This window comes from Lampetra fluviatilis, chromosome 22, assembly GCF_964198595.1.
Source record: "Lampetra fluviatilis chromosome 22, kcLamFluv1.1, whole genome shotgun sequence".
Classification (NCBI taxonomy): Eukaryota; Metazoa; Chordata; class Hyperoartia; order Petromyzontiformes; family Petromyzontidae; genus Lampetra; species Lampetra fluviatilis.
In genome coordinates, this window is record NC_136296.1 from 8,976,965 (window position 1) to 8,983,129 (window position 6,165).

Sequence of the window (6,165 nt, forward strand, 5' to 3'; positions counted from 1 at the left end):
GAGCGTGACGAATCCGAGAGCACGTACATCGAGGAGATGGAGCGATGAATAAGTTCGCAGGGCAGGTCGGTTGCCTGTTTTGGCTTCGCAGCATTGTGAGAGATGTTGGCGGCTTTGGAGAGGCCCTCATCCAGCAGTGGATTGACCATGGCCGATGATTACAATGATGGTGTTGCGATGTGTGTGTACGTTGAACTTATTTCGCACCGCATGTAGCCGACCGTGCAAATCGAAGGTGGCAGGAACCAGAGGTGGGACAAAGTCATTGTTATGCAAGTCCAAGTCGAGTTGCAAGTCATCAAATTCATGACTCGAGTCTGACTCGAGTCCAAGTCACATGACTCGAGTCCACATCTCATAGGTGGGACAAAGTCATTGTTATGCAAGTCCAAGTCGAGTCGCAAGTCATCAAATTCATGACTCGAGTCTGACTCGAGTCCAAGTCACATGACTCGAGTCCACACCTCTGGCAGGAACAGAGATGAGACGTTGACATTCAGCAGAAAATCCCTCGTCTGGTCCCGCGGTTGCTCATTGCAGATGCGTATTTTGTCTTGTCTACTCTGTTAACCTGTGCACGGTACTTGTACTTGCGCGTCTGTTGGTGTGTTACGTGCAGAACCCGAGTTCACTTCCCGCTCACCGCCAACACCAGTGACGATTGTATGAACCGGTCCTGGGCCTCCCGTAGGTCGACTCAGCCTCACATGAGTACCTGGCGCGGTGCGTAAAACCATCGCCTCTAGGGAGACAAGGACAGCCGGGTGTGGTGCTGGCCACCCACCCTCTCGTATGCCGTTCTGGCCTTCATAGGTGCTCGCTAACAGCACTTGCCCCATCAGTCTATTAAAGTTATATGGGGGATATTTGTCTTTGTTAAGTGCTGTGGGTGATGCCGTTTGAGTGACAGGCGATGAGCAAACGCTCTTTATAATCAACATCAGCAAACTGGAGTCAGCGAATGTCATACGTATTGACTTTCACAACCAATGATCATGATTCAGACTTAATTAATTTTGGCTGAGATTGTGTCAAAAATGGTTTACTATAATCTTCCTCCACCCGACAGAGCCGATCAAATCAAGTTGTCACGTGGAGCCTAATGTGCAAATTGCGTGAGAAGTTGGGATCGTGGTATTGGATGTCACTTAGCCGACTAATAGCTGGAGATGGAATTGAACCCGTGACCTCTGCGTTGCGAGTCCAGTGTGCGAACCATTGCATGACGACAGCGCGCGTAAATTCGACTTTCATTTTTACAACTACCCTTTCACGTATATGTGTATCTAGGTTGCTAGCCAATATAATTGTACGCAATGTGTGTTTTTTTCGGTAAAGTCACGTAGGTAAAAATTTAAAATAAATTAAATCACGACGTTTCGGGCGCAACACAAGCATCCTTCTTCATATGGGGACAACTTAGCGAAAGCACAACCGCTTAAGCGTGTGTTGCGCCCGAAACGTCGTGATTTAATTTATTTCATTTTTTACCTACGTGACTTTACCGAAAAAAACAAAGCGTATGAATCCTTGCAGTCACGAAAACTTCAAATCTAGAATTTATATATCTTCACATGGCCTCAGCGTGCACATAGGCTGCCACAAGCGCCGTGGTGACGTCACCGCCACTTCGTGTAGAATGGCGGTTGTTGTTGTTGTATATCTCAAAGTGCATTGTATTGTTGTAGAGGGGCTCTATAGAGCTCCCTCTAGTGGAGACCCTTCCGCGAGCGGTGGCGTAAGCCAGCAGTTGCAGGGCTGTGCCTTTAGATTTGACCAGATTACATTGTTACCGATTCAGAAGTTGTGTAAATGTTGATACTGATAGGAACCACCTGGTTACACCAGCCCACAGGGGATTATTGTGTCCGTCGTACAGGGAGGGGCTGGGTGGGAAGGGAGGGGCTGGGTGGGGAGGGGCTGGGTTTGGAGGGTGGGGCTGGGTGGGGGGTGGGAGGGGTGGGGCTGGGTGGGGAGGGGCTGGTCACCCCGTGGTGCTCTTATAAAACGCAACGTTTAACCTACTCACGCCGGCTTGTGCCCGCCCTCACAGTCGGGCATATTTGCGGAAAACACCACGCCGCCGTTGACCCTGGCCATTGACCGAGCAACCCAACGTTCCTACCAGCTCCCTCCGCAGGAGGAATGTGTTATCATCATCATTGTTATTTACAACCACAGTCCGTGGTCTCTTCACTGTTTGATGAAGTCAACCTGCTGACCATGAGCCAATGTGATCTTAAACTGTGAATTACGCATCATGCTTAATTTAGCTTTGGATGAAACTGAAATTTCGGAAAATCAATAATAATGTTCCGTGTTCATTCCTGATAGAATGTAAACATGATACGTGTTCTAACGCTAAAATAACCTAAATTGAGTCTCAAGACCTGTTTTTACGAGGGCTTAGTTGTCAAATTCAATGGAGAGCAGTAGTTATTTAAATAGCCTAAGTATTTATAACCACCACCATCATGCTCACAATCAATTAATCATCATCACTACATAACTGTCATTGTGAAATATAGTTCAAATTTCTTACTTTTGAAACGTATTTAGACGTTATATTGCATTATAAGTTAATTATTGTAACCCAGATTGCCCTTGCAAAAGATGCAATTGTGAACCACGTGTCTCAACGGGGAGCCTATAATTAATCCCCTCGGTTAAATTAAGGATACTCACAAAAATAAGTACATCTTACTCGAAAACAATAACACTATTAATTATCAGCGCGCGTAACTGCCACCCGTTCGTCTCGTGTACCACAGCCTATTCGAGATACACGCGACAACAACGAAACAAACAAAACGCGCACGGCAACTGAATAATAAACACGTAGAAACAACAACAACACAAACACTTTAAACGACTTCGATTGGGCTAGTCGCCTTGCGTGCTTAGTCAAGGCGCATCGCCGCCTTCGTCGTTAGCCAGCAACGCCTTCGCTCGATTCGCCTCTTCGCTTTCATCACCAAAGGGGAGACTGTCGTTCGATTCACTCGCCACCGCGCGCGACGCCGATGGCGCCCGGGCCGTGTGTGCTTTGGGGGTCGTCTCACGGTCTACGCCGCCCCCAATCGATGCGAGTGCTGCTTGACCCCCCCCCCCAACACTCACCCACCATCTTCCCCCGCAGCCCCCCCCCCCCCCGCAAGGACCGCTCACAAAGGTTAAACGTATGCGCGGCTCAGTGAGCAAGGTCACGCCGCAGGGAGGTCTGGCAGGTGCGAGTCGCGTGTTTGTGTCTACGGCATGCGTACTGCACATGGCCCACGTAATGCGCATGGCCCACGTAATGCACAAGGCCCACGTAATGCACATGGCCCACGTAATGTACATGGCCCACGTAATGCACAAGGCCCACGTAATGCACATGGCCCACGTAATGCACATGGCCCACGTAATGTACATGGCCCACGTAATGCACAAGGCCCACGTAATGCACATGGCCCACGTAATGTACATGGCCCACGTAATGCACAAGGCCCACGTAATGTACATGGCCCACGTAATGCACATGGCCCACGTAATGCACATGGCCCACGTAATGCACAAGGCCCACGTAATGTACATGGCCCACGTAATGCACAAGGCCCACGTAATGCACATGGCCCACGTAATGCACATGGCCCACGTAATGTACATGGCCCACGTAATGTACATGGCCCACGTAATGCACATGGCCCACGTAATGCACATGGCCCACGTAATGCACAAGGCCCACGTAATGTACATGGCCCACGTAATGCACAAGGCCCACGTAATGCACATGGCCCATGTAATGCACATGGCCCACGTAATGCACATGGCCCACGTAATGCACATGGCCCACGTAATGCACATGGCCCACGTAATGCGCATGGCCCACGTAATGCACATGGCCCACGTAATGCACATGGCCCACGTAATGCACATGGCCCACGTAATGTACATGGCCCACGTAATGCACATGGCCCACGTAATGCACATGGCCCACGTAATGCGCATGGCCCACGTAATGCACAAGGCCCACGTAATGTACATGGCCCACGTAATGCACAAGGCCCACGTAATGCACATGGCCCATGTAATGCACATGGCCCACGTAATGTACATGGCCCACGTAATGCACATGGCCCACGTAATGCGCATGGCCCACGTAATTCACATGGCCCACGTAATGCACATGGCCCACGTAATGCACATGGCCCACAGTGGCAAAGGCTTAGAGCCCCTGGAAGCTCAAGAGGCGCACGGATTAATGGAGATACAGAAATATATATTGGCGAAACAAATTTGAGATCGAATTCAAATCATAATGAACATATAATGACGAATGTTTAATGACTTTCATTTATATCTCGTCTGTATCTCTCTTCTGTCATCTGACTCAATCCTTGTCTCTCTCAATTCCCGACAACTCTGTCTCATTTGTATCTCTTCTCTCGTCTCACTATACATCGGTTTCATCTGTACCTCTCTTATATAACTGCATCTCTCTTTCATCTGTATATCCCTTATCCCATCTCACTACACCTGTCTCATCGGTATCTCTCTCATCTCACTACATCTCCGTCTCATCTGTATCTTCATCTCACTACACACTATTATCTTGTCTATACCCCTTCTATAATTGTATTACTGAGAGTCTGTGAATTGAAAGCGGGGACTCGGAAATATATTTTGTGCTGTGGATAGTTGAATATTTTTTTCATGTGCCGTAGTAGCCATAGATCAATAATAATGTTACCAAATAGCCACAGGGGTAGTTAGGAAGTTCTTCAATTCATCATGTCGTTGGACGAATAATATTTCCTATGGAATCTGCAGCAGGCAGTGCATCGCTCTGCCAAAGAATGGCCCCAGAAGATGATCTCACAGACACTGGTACTGAAGGCACTTTAATCGACAGATTTATCCAAACTCAAAGGCGATTTTCCTCTCAAATGATCATTGAAGCGGTGCTCTTCTGTTTGCAGTCCTGAGCCAGTGGTGGAGATTACACATTCCTATGGCTGGGTCGAGTCTATCCACAGGGCAACTAAATGCTTGCTTATTCTTAGTTTTTTCGGTAAAGTCACGTAGGTAAAAAATAATAATAAATAAAAGTAAAATAAAAATAAAATAAAAATCACGACGTTTCGGAGGCAACACAAGCTGCCGTCTTCAGGTGGAACCGTCACAGCACGATTGCTGTATCAAGTGACGGAAGCTTGTGTTGCCTCCGAAACGTCGTGATTTTTTTTTTACTTTTATTAATTTAAAATTTTTACTTACGTGACTTTACCGAAAAAACCTAAGAATATGAATCCTTGCAGTCACGAAAGCTTCAAATCTATAATTAAATGATTGCTTCCCCACAAGGTGGTAGTCGTGTTATGATGGGCTGAGTCACCCCTCACCTGTGCTATGAACTGGCATTTTTCTGATTCTAGATTTGAAGCTTTCGTGACTGCAAGGATTCATATTCTTAGGTTTTTTCGGTAAAGTCACGTAGGTAAAAAATTTAAATTAATAAAAGTAAAATAAAATAAAACAAAATAAAAAATCACGACGTTTCGGAAGCAACACAAGCCTCCGTCTTCAGGTGGAACCGTCACAGCCACGATACAGCTGTCGTGGCTGTGACGGTTCCACCTGAAGACGGAGGCTTGTGTTGCTTCCGAAACGTCGTGATTTTTTATTTTGTTCTATTTCACTTTTATTAATTTAATTTTTTTACCTACGTGACTTTACCGAAAAAACCTAAGAATATTTTTCTGATTGTCACTTGTAATATAGGGCCACGTTTGTTTACGTGCTGCCAAGATTGTTTTTCCCCTGTCTGTAATAACCAAATAGTTTCATTCATGTAGCTGGAATATTTCAAAAATAAGCAAACAGCACAATTGTAATGTCATACATTATTTTGAGTATGTGTGCGGTATTTTACAACTAGGCAGAGACCATCAACTAAATACGCTCGAGGAATCGGTTTAATCGTGGGTGGGTGAAACCTCGATTTAGATCCAGTTTCTCGGTGGCAGTGGCTCATTGTTCTGAAGACTGAACCCTGCCCTCTGACTCCTTTGAGTAGTGGATTCGGTTTATCTAAAAAAAAATGCCGCTTGGAAATTGTGGCTCAGCTATAATGTTTTCGTGTTACTCAGAAACATTATTGTGACGTTCATGAATGATCATGAG